Source organism: Pipistrellus kuhlii, unplaced genomic scaffold (assembly GCF_014108245.1).
Source record: "Pipistrellus kuhlii isolate mPipKuh1 unplaced genomic scaffold, mPipKuh1.p scaffold_m20_p_12, whole genome shotgun sequence".
In the NCBI taxonomy this organism is placed as follows: Eukaryota; Metazoa; Chordata; class Mammalia; order Chiroptera; family Vespertilionidae; genus Pipistrellus; species Pipistrellus kuhlii.
Genome location: NW_023425427.1, coordinates 31,891,267 through 31,906,280, shown reverse-complemented (window position 1 = coordinate 31,906,280; position 15,014 = coordinate 31,891,267). Strand labels below are relative to the sequence as shown.

Genomic DNA, 15,014 nt, shown 5'->3' with positions numbered 1-15,014 from the left:
AAAATTTTGAGGCTTGATCAGAACCCTGTCTTGCCTCCGTTCTTCACGTTCCTTGTTTGCTTCATTCTCTTAGGTGGTTTCCACGTGCCCTCGTTGTTGCCCCGCGGGTGGGAGCACAGGTCCAAAGAACAGAAGAGGCAGGAGACGGAAACAAAGAGTCAGGGATTTGGTACATGATAAAGAGATAAATGGATGATCAAATAAGTGGTTGAGAGAACCAGAGGCCATCTTTTAAAAAGTAAATTGAGCTCCCTACTTACAAAAATTAATTTGAGATGGATTAGTAATATATATATATATATATATATATATATATATATATATATATCGATATAAAAGGCTAATATGCTTAGTGTCCAACTGTCCAATCAGTCGCTATGACACACACTGACCATCATGGGACAGATGCTCAACACAGGAGCTGCTGTGACATGCACTGGCTATTTACAGAGAAACAGCACTGTGGACCTGGCACCCACAAAGCAACACTCGGCTTCCCTCAAGTGGGACACAAGCCCTGCCACCACCCCAAAGCAACAGCCCACCCACCAAATTGCAGCTGATGCTGCCAAGACCCCATGGTGCAAAATGCGGCCCACAGGCCAGCCCAGCCAAGCTCAGCCCAGAAACAGTCACTGTGTTCATCTGGCAGATGTGTCCGTCCAGGTAATGACATGACGTCATGTAGCAACACTCCACTTCCTCTCCCTAGTGACTAGCCTCCATGTAGTTCTTCAGCCCAGGAACACGACATGCTTTATAGCCAGGTGCAAACATTTTACACTTTTACCAAATGTCTGTGAAGCATTTTCACATGCCTCATCTCATTTGATCCTCACAGAAGTGCTAGAGTAGGTAGATAGGAGACTTGGTGGAATCCTATTTTCTTTTCATTAGCCGGAAAACAGAGATTTAGAAAGCTTAGAAACTTATCCTGAATGAAAAGAAGAAATGGTGGACCTTGAAAATGATTTCAGGTTTTCTCAATGCACACAATAGAGTCAAACAGTGCTGCAGTTAAGTATTTTACCCTGTGTTCTCCCTGCGTGATCTACAATAATAATCTGGCTCATGTTGATATTTACCGATGTGTTGCTGACAATTACCTGAAAGAGAAGTTGGAATGCTTCACTGGGCTGGAAAAAGTTTAGCTAAATCAGAAATCAAGTCTAATTAAGCAAGTTTATTCTATTATATATAAAAGGCTGAGTTGACTCGTGCATGCATGATACATATAAAGCTCTTACTGGTGCTAATGGCGCACATGTGTTTTTTTGTTTGTTTTTAAAATATATATTTTATTGATTTTTTTTTTATAGAGAGGAAGGGAGAGGGATAGAGAGTTAGAAACATCAATGAGAGAGAATCATCAATCAGCTGCCTCTTGCACTCCCCCTATTGGGGATGTGGCCACAATCAAGGTACAGGCCCTTGACCGGAATCAAACCTGGGTCCTTTCAGTCCGCAGGCCGATGATCTATCCACTGAGCCAAACCGGTTTCGGTGCATGCATGTGTTTTGATTTGTCATTGTCGATCATGAATTTGGTTGACACTTCTATTATGAAGGTGAACAGTGACATTAAAATATTCTAATTATTTTCCTTTCAACATGCATGAATTTGTGCACCAGGTCACTGGTCCTATAAAATAAAGAGGTAATATGCAAATTGACCATTGTTGGGAATTAATTCCAGCATGTAATAATTACAAAAGTTCCATCAAAAGATTGATGGCACTTGGGGGGCTCAACAAGGATGAGCACATATGTAGTTTCCCCCAAATCTGAATAGGACTGCCAGACAGCTCAGGACATTTTATTGTCTCCTGTTGGCCAAACACCTGAATAGCCGTAGGCTATTCCCCAAACTGACAATGCTTCTGTAAACCCTTTGAAGCCTTACCCTTTGAAGTGTATATCTCCACCTTGCCTTAGAACAAATTGTGTTAAATAAATAGCATGAGGTCCTTAGGCAAGTAGTAGTCCTCAGTTCCTTTAGCTGAAGATCCTCTGACCCCCAATGCCTTTCAAAATTATCTTTCGTCTTCAGACTCTTTAATCATCTACATGCAGCCCCTTTCTCCAGAATGCTGGACCCTTTGTAAGGCTGGAAAAGAATCCTGGCAGACCATCACTCCAACACACAAGATGGCCTCCCCCCTGTGGACACAAGATGGCCAGCAGGAGAGGGCAGTTGGAGGCAACCAGGCCTGCAGGGGAGGGCAGTTGGGGGTGAGCAGGCCTGCATGGGAGGGCAGTGGGGGTGACTAGGCTTGCAGGGGAGGGCAGTTAGGGGCAATTGGGCCAGCAGTGGAGCAGTTAGGTGTCGATCAGGCTGGCAGGGGCATGGTTAGGGGATGATCAGGCTGGCAGGCAAAGTGCTTAGGGGCAATCAGGAAGGCAGGCAAGCGGCTGGGAGCCAGCAATCCTGGATTGTGAAAGGGATATCCGACTGTCCATTTAGGCCCGATCCCACTAGGATCGGACCTAAATGGGCAGTCAGGCATCCCATGAGGGGTCCCAGTTTGGGGAGGGTGTAGGCTGGACTGAGAGACAACCCTCCCACCTGTGCACTAATTTCATGTACCGGTCCTCTAGTTTAAATAAAAAAACTGGGACCAAAGAAGAGTCAGAAGAAACTGGACAATTAAAAAAACAATTTTACAATGGGGAAGGCCTTTATGGCATTAAATTTTAAAAGGTATTAAAATAAACAGCTGATAAGTTTGTCTACATGGAGAAATGCAACACAATTCAAGTCAAAAGATGAACAATAAACTAGAAACAACGCATTTCCTTAAACATAAAGTGACAAAATTTCATTGCTAACAGCCCAATAGCAAAGGATGGGACAGTTCACAGAAAGGCTCTTAATGGATTCATGAAAAGATGCTCACCTTTCAATGAGGAATACAAATGAACACCACAGCAGATTACATTTTTCACTTATCCAATTGGCAAAGATTAAGAAGTTTCCTTATATCCATGTTGGCAAGGAAGGGGAGTAACAGGTACTTTTGTATCTTGCTGGTGAGCCCATACCTATTAGCACAGCTTCTATGGAAGACGCTGGCGGTGACAGCTATTACAAGTACAAATGCAGAGCCTTTCACCAAGTAATTCCATATTTAGGATGTTCTCACATGTAAACAAAAGATAGTATGTACAAAGTTATCCCTTGCAGCACTGCTGCAAATAGCAGAATCAATAAGAAGCCGATTTAACAAAATATGGAGCCTTTAAAAATAAATACGATGCTGCTATGTTTAAAACTATAAAAATAGCCTGGCCAGTGTGGTTCAGTGGCTGGGTCAGGAGTCCTTTGGTTCGTTTCCCAGTCGGGGCACATGCAGCTCCATCCCCAGTGGGAGGGGTGTGCAGGAGGCATCAAATCGATGTTTCTATCTTTCTATCCATCTCCTTTCTCTAAAATCAGTAAAAATCTATTTAAAAATAATAATAATCTAGACATGACAAATCTCAAAACATGTGTATCCCTCTAAACCTCTCTCGGAAGCTGCTGGCCATGCCCTCTACCTACCAACGTAAGAGACCAAGAGAGGCCGCTGGGAAAGAGGACCCCATGGGATCCAGGAAAGGAAAATGAGAGCACCTCAGGGCTGAGGAGGACAATTCAAAAGGGATGCCCTCAGGCACTGATCAAACAGATAACTGCTGCTCCTTCAGGTGACAAATCCAGTTTGCTAATAAACTGGTTGTGTGGTTTCTAAGGACTCACTTTGAAATTCCCAATCCCCAGTCCTAAAGGCTGAGCCACAGCCAGGGGAGAAGGGTGACGGCATAACTGGGCATAACCTCGTGTGGTTTTCTCTCCTACATCCTGCCACTAACATCGCCACAGGCTGCTGATATAAAAGTCCAACTCTTAATTAGAGTCAGTAACTCAATGTTGGCCAACTCAGAAATGGGAAATTCTACACATTTTTGCAATCTATGTGACAGCACTTGCTAAGACTGCTCGAATTCTAAAGAGAGTTCTCCAAAAATTTCAAGCAGAATTGAAGTTCCAGGAAGACGGTTAAGCCTATGGCTAAAATTGCCCCCATCCGAAAAGCACACGCTAGGATATCCATTTGTTCAGACTGAACACCCTGCCATTAATTTAATCCTTTTGGGGTTTAGCCAACAATTCCTTTTATTAAACAGTGGCAAGAAATTCTTTCAATGGGTGTTATGTCAGAAATGAGGGTCCTTGGGCTTAAGAAGCAAGAGTTTGGGATTGACAGTAACAATGTACAAGTATATTAATATGTGTCTAAGTGTAATTCAATCAAATAGAAGCCCACAGAGAAACAGAACACCCAGAGTTACTGTTTCAGAACACTGATCAAACTAGTAAGTTGCATACTACCAGAAACAATGGTGCTGACTCCTGCTGAAGTTCAAAAGAAAACCAGCTATAAGCTAAGACAAACACATCTTTCATAAACCACTTACAAAGGTTATTTATAGGGTCTAACAAGAAAAGACTGTTGTTGTCAAAAATGAAAATAACTACAGAACAGGTTTTCACCCAGTGAAGACTGGATAAGGGGGAAAGGAGGGGAGGAGGGTTGTCTGTTTACATACTGAAGCAGAGAGTCACTATCACAACTGAGCATAAAACCGTGTTTTTAGCATTCTAACAGCCAAAGCAGAAAAGGAAATATGACTTAAACAACTTTCATAACTGGGGAAAATAACAAAAGCCCCTGTCCATCAAGGAAACAAATGTTTTCCTAAAACTGAAGCACACACTTCCTCACAGGAGGGGTTCTGAAGGTCTCCTGAATCCTTCCTTTACTCAACCATCAATATCTCGTCAGTGCAGCCTATCTTTCCAGAGCCCGTCCTAGGAATTTGGCGACCACCAGCCAATAAACCAGATAAAGATCCCTGCCCCTGGGAAGCCCGCAGGCACTGCTGCAGTAGATGGACAACACACACAGGAGGTGAATGACACACTATATTGTTATGTTAGGGGACAATAGAGGAGGAAGGGCTGGAAGAGGGAGATCAGGAGTAGCAGAAGGCAGACTGTACCTCTGAATGTTAAGGTATTGAGACAATGGACAGGCCAGTAAGGACGGATGGAAGAGTAAATCTGGAGATGAGATTGCTTCAGGTAAAGGCCCTAAGGGGAAGCTTTTGGGTGTGTTTGAGGAAGCGCTAGGAGGCCAAACCCCAGAGGGGGAAGGGGAGGGAGAGGACTGGGTGAGGAGAGGAAGTTAAGGGAGAAAACGCGGGAGCAGCTCATGAAAGCCAGGGAGTTCACTGTGAAAACGGTTCCTCTTATGGAAATGGGAGACCAGCAGAGGGTTTGAGAAGTGCCACCATCTGACCTTTGTTTACAAGGCAGAAGCAGGGAAACCAATTACCAGGCTACTGCAGCAGTGCAGGTGAGAGAGGATGGTGGCAGTGGAAACCAGGGGAAGGAGGCAGAGTCTGGATATATTTCTAAGGCAGAGCCAACAGGATTTGCTAAGATTGAAGGTGGAGTGTGAGAGAAAGAAGAGTGAGGATGAGCATACCATTTTTTGGATTCCATCATCCGTCAAGACAGGGAAGACTGTGGGAAGACTGAGACTGGGGAAACCAGGCACTGTTCTGGCCAGGCTGAGTTTGAGGCGCTGTCAGACATCCAGATGAAGATAGGAGCAGGAAGGTGGACATGGAAGAGTGGAGTTGGGGAAAGAAGTCAGGGCTGGAGAAATAAATGTGAGAATAACCAGAATCAATAGTAACTAACACCATGAGATTGGATGACATCACCAAGGGAATATTTACAGGAAAAAAAATCAAGGACTGAGCCCTAGGGTCCTCCAAAAATCAGGAAAATGAAGAACCAGACAAGGAAACGGAGGCGTGGCCAGTGAGCCAGGAGGCGAACCAGCAGGTGTAGAAAAAGTGAAAATGATCACGCTTTATGTTGTTTACCAGTAACAGCAAAAGGAGCAATATCAAGTCGAACCAAGTTCAGAGAAGATGCTTCTAGGGGCAGCTACTGCACAGCTGTCCAGGTGTTTAGCTTTTGGTCAGTTCTGGTTAGATCACCACAGCCGTCAGCACCAAGGAGGAGGAGGAAAAGAAAGGCCAGCGCAGGCCGGAGGCTGGAGCTCAGGAGAGCACAGGCAGGCACACGCTGCAGTCCAAGCGGAGCAGAGTTTGGAGATTCCCTGGGTTAGATGCCAAAGTAGCTCCCTGGGAAATACCAACTCCAAACCCAATGGTTACTATGCCATCTCTTCCAGATGGGCCCCTACAGAAGTGCCCACTATAGCACTGGCTTCTGCCAGTTCAATCCCACCTGGGTCCCAGGCCCCAAGCACAGAGGCCCTGGTACGCCAGGGGCCCCTCCCTCATTAGCAAAAGGGCCCTGAGTCTGAGTACAAGGGACTCTCTTCCCCAACACCCCCCTGAGCACACAATAAAGGAGATAAGGGGAGCACAGAAAGGAGCATTATCTGGTATTCTCTCTCTCTCTCTCTCTCTCTCTCTCTCTCTTTCTCTCTCTCTCTCTCTCTCTCTCTCCCTACTTCATATGAGCATGGCCTCTCTTCAAGCTTTCAAATACACCAAGTAAGCATGATATATATATATATATATATATATATATATATATATATATATATATTCATATCCAGCCTTGTTCCAAAAACGTCTTCAGGCAAATCTTAAAACTAGATTGAACTATATTGGCCTTAATTTTAAAATCAGGAAAGAAAATATCAAATTCAGAGCAAGGGAAAATACAATGGAATCGTAAACAAGGCCTAAGTTAGTCAGCAAAAAAGATAGCATAACATCCAACCTGGCTGTTTGCCAGTGGGATATACATTTGGCCAAGTATTGAAATCACAATCTCTTACAGGACTCACACTGTTCAATCAATCAAATGTCTTCCCAAGAAACATCCCAGCGTTACTCCACCCTACAGCAACTTTTCTAATGATTCTTCTAAAAAGGGCTGCCGAGAGACACAAAGTGGATTGGGAAGCGGGAGAGTTTCCTGTGGCTGCTTCTTATACTATTTCCCATCCTCAATCATGCAAGCTGAGATCACACTTATTAACTCCACAGAAGAAATTAGAGGGAACAGGAAGTACGGCATTCCACATACCCCATATTTCGATGGAACAAGTGTGTAAAATAGCATTTTCGTTAATAGCTGGGGCAGGTCAAGTGTGCAGAAAGGACCCCGAGTGTAGCATTCAACATCACCAATGGAGGATTGGTCCACCTACTGTAACAGGCAGCCAAGCAGAGATTCTGACATTCACATCAAAACTGCAGAAGCTGCCTGCTGGGCTGACTCAGTGGTTAAACCAGGAGGTCACAATTCTATTCCCGGTCAGGGCACAGGCCCAGGTTGTGGGCACGTAGAAGACAGCCGATCAATGATTCTCTCTCATCATTGATGTTTCCATCTCTCTCTCTCCCTCTCCCTTTTTCTCTGAATCAATAAAAATATACTTTTTAAAAAGAATCTCATCTTGTACTTTTTGTTATTGTTAGTCCTTATCTGAGGATATTTTTCCATTGACTTTTAGAGAGTAGGAGGGAGAGGAAGAAACAGAGAGAAAGAAACATCATTTTTAGAGACACATCAATTGGTTGCCTCCCGCACATGCCCGAACCAGGGCCAAGGATTGAGCCTGCAACTTAGGTACGTGTCCTTGACTAGAATCAAAGCCAGAAACCTCCACGACCCAATGCTCTATCCAATGAGCCAACCCAGGTAAGGCTGATTTTGTACTTTCTAAATGGTAAGATAGACATTTCCCGGTAAGGATATTAGCAATAGCTCAGCATTTTCACTTTTGGAAGAAAACATACCAAGGCATATTTACTTGGCCCTAATAAAAGACCTCCATTTCTCTACCCTTCTCTTGACAGAACCATCTGCCTTTAGTTGGTGGCCAAGACCCTACTAATTCAAGTGGTTAAACAAAACAAAACAAAAACAAATAAATAAATAAATAATGACCAATGAGACAGCAGTAGTAATACATGAAAAATCAAGAACTAAAAGTCAAGAAAGTAATGAGTAATTTCTTGATTAAAGTACAGGCCTAGATCTTTGCAAAACAATGAGTGGAAAGTTACCAAACTGCAGGCACAGCTTCCCAGCTCATAAAAGATTAATAAGTCCCGTGCACAAAAATTAGACCCTATTTTCCGTATCTACGCAGATTTCTGAAGCATAACCTTTTCAAAATACACCCTGAAATACAGGTTTAGTCAATTCTAAAAACTGTTTCTGCATCAGCATACAGGCCCTTAAACCTCTGAATTAAATATAGCGTGCCACTGTGGCAGATTATGTTGTTTCGATAACTTGCTGCCCTCCCCATGAGAGAGGATTAGACCTCCCACTGTGAGGGGACAGTGTCCTCAGGTGGAGGAATGATTCTACTTCCTGCTTCACCGCTGGGTAGGCTTAGCCAAATGACTGGCTTCAGCCTCCGTACTTTCCTTCCTTACCCTTTGCTACTCCCAGGAGATTATGGCCCAGACGGGGTGGCCTGTTCAGCCTAGACCTAGAGTGAGGAAAACCCTTGGAGCAGAGCCATCGCTCTCATGCAATAGGAACACAAAATTAAAATGTTCTTTTAAGCCACTGAGCATCTAAGCTGAGAAATGAAACCAACACTTCACTTTTTAAAATGTTTAAATGCTCAACGGAGTAATTAATACCTACAGCAGCCTAATGAAGGTAGACGGACAGGTAGATCTTACTGGCAGTGGATTTTTAGCTGCTCATCTGCATAACAAATATAATAAACTGAAAATAACACCTCCCTTTTTCTTTTTTCTTTTTTAATATATTTTATTGATTTTTTACAGAGAGGAAGGGAGAGAGATAGAGAGCTAGAAACATTGATGAGAGAGTAACATCGACCAGCTGCCTCTTGCACACCCCCTACCGGGGATGTGCCCGCAACCAAGGTACATGCCCTTGACCGGAATTGAACCCGGAACCTTTCAGTCCTCAGACCGACGCTCTACCACTGAGCCAAACCGGTTTCGGCAACACTTCCCTTTTTCTAATTAAAGTTTTTGCCTTATATAATACATATATGCTTCAGGGGAAAGGGGAAACTTTAAATTACTGACCTTTAGAAGACCTTCTTAAGAACAATGGTAGGTTCAAAGAAGATAAAGTTCAACAGCTCACCGTCCCACAGTCCCGCAATTAATCTCTAACTGATAGGGGGATAAACAAGGATCAAGGTTATAAATTTAACCTGTACACCAGTCTCCCGGCAAAACAAGGAAATGTAACTGCCTGGGATTTTATGGGATGTAGAAATCATCCTCCTGAAAAAGCTGAGGTTCATTTTAGCTTTTTATTATTAGTTAGTCCCTGCCCGGGAGTCTTACCAATAAGATCTGATACAAATAGTTTTCCAAGTGATTGGCTAAAACAGAGCTGGATGAAAATGACTAGACCTCTCCATGACTTTTCTGGAAGCCAAAGAAAAGCAATACCCCGAGATAAGACTCCTCTCATAGCTACTCTGATGGAACACACAACGTCACTGAAAAGTTAACTTCTGAAGGAAAAGCATTCAACTCCACTTCTCCCAAATGTGCGCTCGGTCTTGGCAAGCTCAAGTCCAGAGGAGCGCAGAAGCTTGCTAGGATGAAGCTGAAAGGTTGTCAGATCCAGAGGCTGTGGGGAGAGTCTGTTTTCAGCAGCAGGAAACAAATGGAAGGTGCCTAGCGAGAGGTGAAGGGCAATGCTAAGAAATCCCATACAGGCATCTCCAAGTCAAGGACCTCGGAAACTGTAGACCCAGTTTACCCAAGACACAGGGAGGGAGAGAATGCTACACTCCGCTTTGTACCCAGGGCCCACGGTTCTCTGCACCAGCCTTAGCAAGCCCAGACTAGAGATCAGAAAGGCTATTTGCACTGCTCAGTTTCAATCAAGTTTGGAACAGTATTTCCCATCCTCTGAAACAAAGTTATACCCAGGAGATGCGACTCTCCATGTATTTGGGAAATTAGTCCATACTCCCCAAAATGGTACAAAGTAACAGAAGCTCCCTCCACAAGACTAGTCCGAGGCGGGTCTTGGTAAAACCAGAGTTCAGGGAGACTCCACAAGAAATCAGGGTCAAGCTTCTGGGGTGCCCTGTGTGGTAGTTAGTAGACATCAGAGTCTGATGTGGCTGGGAGGGAGCAAAGAATTTCTAGGGACTTCCCTGATCCCCGCTCCAAATACTGCCTGGACAAAATGGGAAGAAGCCTACCTTCACAGCAAGAGAGTATGTGGTAAAATGGCAATCTTTTTTTTTCTTTTTCTTTTTTTCCTCACACACACATTTCCCTTTCCAGAAAAATCTACCTGTCCTTAACCTTGGCTTCTTTGTTTGCTACCTAATCCCAACCCCCGTGGCCACAGCCAACTGGACCATAGGGGGGAAATGAAGCCAATCAACAGGGAGGGAGAGAAGGCCAGAAAATTTTTTATATTTTTTTATTCATTTCAGAGAGGAAGGAAGAACGAGGGGAGAGAGATAGACCATCAATGATGGGAGAGAATCATTGATTGGCTGCCTCCTGCACGCCCCCAACTGGGGATCGAGCCCACAACCCGGGCATGTGGCCTGACCGGGAATCGAACCATGCGTGACCTCCTGGTTCATAATTATCTATAATAATAAAAGCATAATATGCTAATTAGACTAGACAGTCAAAGGACCTCCCGGACAAAGCCATGGGCCAAGCCCCTTGCACAAATTTTGTGAATCGGGCCTCTAATAAGGTATAAAAAAGGAGTTAGGCTTGAAATGGGAGATCATGATAAATGAAGGCTGGGCTGCCATTTTCCACCACATGTGAGCTGAAGCAGAGAAAGAGGATCTCTACAGAGAAAATGGTGCAAATGCCGGAGACGCGACACCATGAGTGCCTCAAAGAAATCATAACTCACGCCCTAACTCCCCAACGCTCAGGAGGACTGCAGCCTACAACCTACAATGCTGCTGAGTTTCACTGGGTTCCTTCCAACAAATTCCTCATTGGTGATGCTGGTATGTTTAAGCCAGTTTAATTGAGCCCTCCCCTCCCCTCCCCTTCCCATTCCCTCCCCTCCCCTCTTCTCTTCTTCTTTCTTCAGCCAATAAACCTTATTGGTTTATTTATTTTAAAATGCTTGATCTTAATAAAGTTTCTAAATTAGGAATGGCATACCTACAATAAAATAATAAGTCTTAAATATTTACCATGATGAATGCTTAAAATAAACATATCCATGTCATCAGCAACCAAGTCAAAGACAGAGAATATCATTGGAGTCCCAGAACCGCCCTCATACCCTTGTCCCGTCATGACACTCCTTGCACCATCTCCTGCTCTAGCTTCTGTCACCATCGCTTATTTTTTGCCTCTTTTTGAGCTTCATAGAAATGATTCATACAACATGTATGCTTGTTTCTTACTTCTTTTACTCAGTGTATAAGAGATTCATCAAGTTGTTCTATGTAGCAGTAATTTGTTCTTTTTTATTGCCATTTGGTATTTCATTACATAGCCATTTATTTGCCCGTTCGCGGATATTTGGACTGTCTCTATTATGAACATTCTTGTAACTGCGTCTGGTACACATATGCCCTCATTCTGGTTGGGCATCTAGGAGCATAAGTACTGGGACATGGGATATGCATTTATTCAGCTTTATAGATTAATCCAAATACATTTCAAAGTGATTCAATCAATTTATACTTCCACCAGCACTGTATGAGAGTTTGAGCTTCTCTGTAACTCCATTCATGGTTGGTTATGTGTTTTTATTTTAGACATTTGTGTGAGTATATCCTATATAATAAAAGGCTAATGTGCAAATTGTTCCCACCACTGGGAGTTTGACTGGGAGTTTTGACTAGTGGGCGGGGCCAGCTGGCCAACTGCCTGTGGCCCCTCCCCTGAGCCAGCCTCATCCCCAATCACCCCCTACCCAATTGGGGATGCATGAATTTGTGCACTGGGCCTCTAGTGTAATATATCTCTAACATATTTGAGGATAACAAAACCTTTTTAAAAATGTCAGCGATGCCAAAACTGGTTTGGCTCAGTGGATAGAGCGTTGGCCACACTGGCATTTTAGAGTTGTTTTAATTTTGCATTTTCCTGATTTTTTTTCTCTTTAAAATTAAGGTTTTTTGTTTGTTTTTTGGTTGGTAGCTGTTCTTTACAGATTCTGCACAAGATGCTTGTTGGATATAAGGATGACAAATATATTCTACTTTTTGATATTCCTTTTCACTCTTAATTTTTACTGCTGAATGAAAGTCGATAATTGTCATGAACATGAGAATAGGGAAAATAGTTCGTGTTACTATGAGAAACAGACCCAATCCTCTTGGTCTCTACAGTCACTGATTTATGGGAAAGTTAAGGACCTGGCCTGCTTATAGGCCCCGGACTACAATTACAATGTTACCATCCTCACTTCCCCAAAGCTTCAGACACAAGGACTCACCAACTTAACCTGTAGCTTATCAAGGAAATGTATGCGTTATATCCTGGAAACATTGTTATACATAATGAAGGACTTGAAACACCAGCCCTTAAAAGTCCCACAACATGCTTCCAGCACAGCTCAGCACAACCAGCATTTCTGTAAAGCATTTCCCAGAAGAGATGTTCCCAGAGCCAACTACCCAGCACCTCCACGACTTCCCAGCAATGACCGAGACCCAGTTATTCTGAACAACCAGCGAACGTTTCCTTGGCAGGAGGAGCAACAAGCTTCTCTTCGAGTGAGCAGATTTCAACAAAGTCTCACACACATTATCTATGACCTCACTGAGCCTCTCAGCTCCTCTGGGTACTGTCTCTCTCCTCCTAACCATGTTATAGGCAGTGAAAGATTATTACGCTCAGTCAGGACGGTGGAAGAGCCTGAAGAGAAAGCAGAAGATGGTAGCACTTCATGGAGTTGGGGTTTCCCCGCCCCACCCCCCTACTCCCCAGCCTGCCTTTGCCCTTTTACATGTCCCCAGGGTTCTTCTTCCATCGCCTGTGAGTGACCTGAGATCACAGCCCTTTCTCCGGCCATAAGCAAACAAGACAGCTCTATAAGAATTTTCCTCCCAGGGAGCTTTACAGTCAGGAAATACTATATCCTGAATGTTCCTTGCTTTATCTTCCCTCCCTGTTCTTCCTGTCCCTTCTCTCCTCCTCCTCCTCCTCCTCCTCCTCCTCCTCCTCCTCCTCCTCGCAAGACACAAACACAATGGCTTAATGATATTAATGTTTCTTTTCAGGCAGAAGCAAAGGAGCACATGCCTGACGGGAAGCAGCAGAGTTAAGAGTCTAGCGCCCCAGAGTCTACCCACTGCCCCATATTGAACCTCCTCCCTTCAAAATGACCAGACTAAACGAAACAGTTAAAAATGGGGAAGAACTAGGGAAGACAAAGCTCTTCTGGTCCCTGAGGGCCAAAGAAAGAAAAGGAGATGCTCGGGATGAAGCTGGAGTTGGCATCTTCCACCCTGCCTGGGGCCCAGGCAGACCTCACATGTGACTCACAGCGGTTCGTCAGGACTCTGAGCAGGTGAGCACAGGTATGTTGGTCAAACAGCGTGTAAGGCCAGAGTTTTACAACACCTTTTTCTTTTAAAGAAAACGGGTGATTCATCAACCATAAACTATATAAACCTCAAGCCCCTTCAGCAGTATTTCCTGCCTTTGCAAGGAAAGTTGACTGAGCAGGAAAGAGTGACAGTTTTTTCCATTGTACTAAAGCAAATACTTTCCTGAATCTTCACGGGCTGACTAAGAGTCCTCAAGGCCTTCTTACTCATTCTTAACTTCTTCAAGAGGTGAACCGTCGGCACGCCACAGACCAGAGCCGGACTCGGGGGCACTGCTTCTGAGTGGGACGCCAGGGTTCTCCGGACAGCGCTGAAAAGCTCTGTGAGCACATGGGGTTCCGTGAAAGGAAAACCGAGGCCCTTCCAATTAGGTTTTCCCGGTTTGCGTGAGCATCCAAACAGTGGCCTTTTCTTGCCTGGGGTTGGCTAAAAGAACTCCCTTCCTGTCCGCTCCGCCCACTGCCCCCCAAAAAGAAAGGGGAAATAGTCTCTTTCTCTATAGCCTAAACATTGATTAAAATTCTCCTGAGTCCCTAGCCGGTTTGGCTCAGTAGACAGAGCATTGGCCCATGGACTGAAGGGTCTTGGGTTCGATTGTGGGAGGCAACCAATCCATGTGTCTCTCTCACATCAATATTTTCTCTCTCTCTCTCTCTGTCTCTCCCCCCATCTATCCTTCTGTCTAGAAATCACTGGGGAAAATGTCCTTGAGTGAGGATTAACCAAAAATAAAAATAAAAAGACTCTCCTGAAAAAAGAATACACTGAACTTAGGGAGGATAACTCACAGCACCCTCGAGGCTCTAAGTGCACACACATGAAATGGTGTGACTGGGGACCAGTGGTGGAAAACAAACAGCAGACTCAGACACACACCTGGCAGGTAGGGCCCAATCTTACTAGGACAGATCTCTTTATAAACAAAATGTGTCAACTGCAGCGGACAGAAGCATGGCACTCCTGATGACCTACAGGCCAGGTGGCCATGCAGTGGGCACCGGACCACTATGACAGCTGATGAACGTAGGCCCTCATGCAGCTCAGCAGCCTTAGTCTATGCCACTGATGACATGACACACATTCATCCAACTACCACCTGGCCAGCCCATAAAAAGGCTGTTCCTCAGGTCTCTGCCCTGTGCCTCCCACCCACATCGCTTCATCCCCAGTGTTATGACCAGTTCCCAGATCCCACCACTTCTCCCCTTTCCTCCATGCCCCCCCCCCAAAACAAAATCTATTAGAACATAAGTCCATATGATTTTACTGGAGGAATCCCTGCAACTTAAAAAAAAAAAAAGTTTCAATATGCAAACTTTTCATACCAGTAACTATTTGAACCGCCTCTCCCACTTGCTACTGAAACCCTGCCAAGGCTAAGAAACTTAGTAAATAAAGTTCAATAAT

The 15,014-nt window shown here is 44.3% G+C and overlaps 2 protein-coding genes across 9 annotated transcripts in view; one reads left to right on the top strand and one right to left on the bottom strand.

The window, feature by feature from the left end:
• Positions 1-9,261, bottom strand: part of KANK1 (KN motif and ankyrin repeat domains 1) — a 181,263-nt gene extending 172,002 nt beyond the window's left edge. For 7 of the 8 annotated variants that reach the window (XR_004987178.2, XM_036433901.2, XM_045580146.1 and 4 more), the window contains exon 1: positions 9,118-9,260. The gene's annotated coding sequence lies outside the window, so the exon portion shown is untranslated. Of the gene's footprint in view, positions 1-9,117 lie in introns of all 8 variants that reach the window. The other variant, XM_045580150.1, reaches the window with a different exon arrangement.
• The window catches only part of LOC123652171 (collagen alpha-2(I) chain-like), a 122,856-nt gene that overhangs the window by 87,771 nt on the left and 20,071 nt on the right, over positions 1-15,014 (top strand). The window lies entirely within an intron of this gene.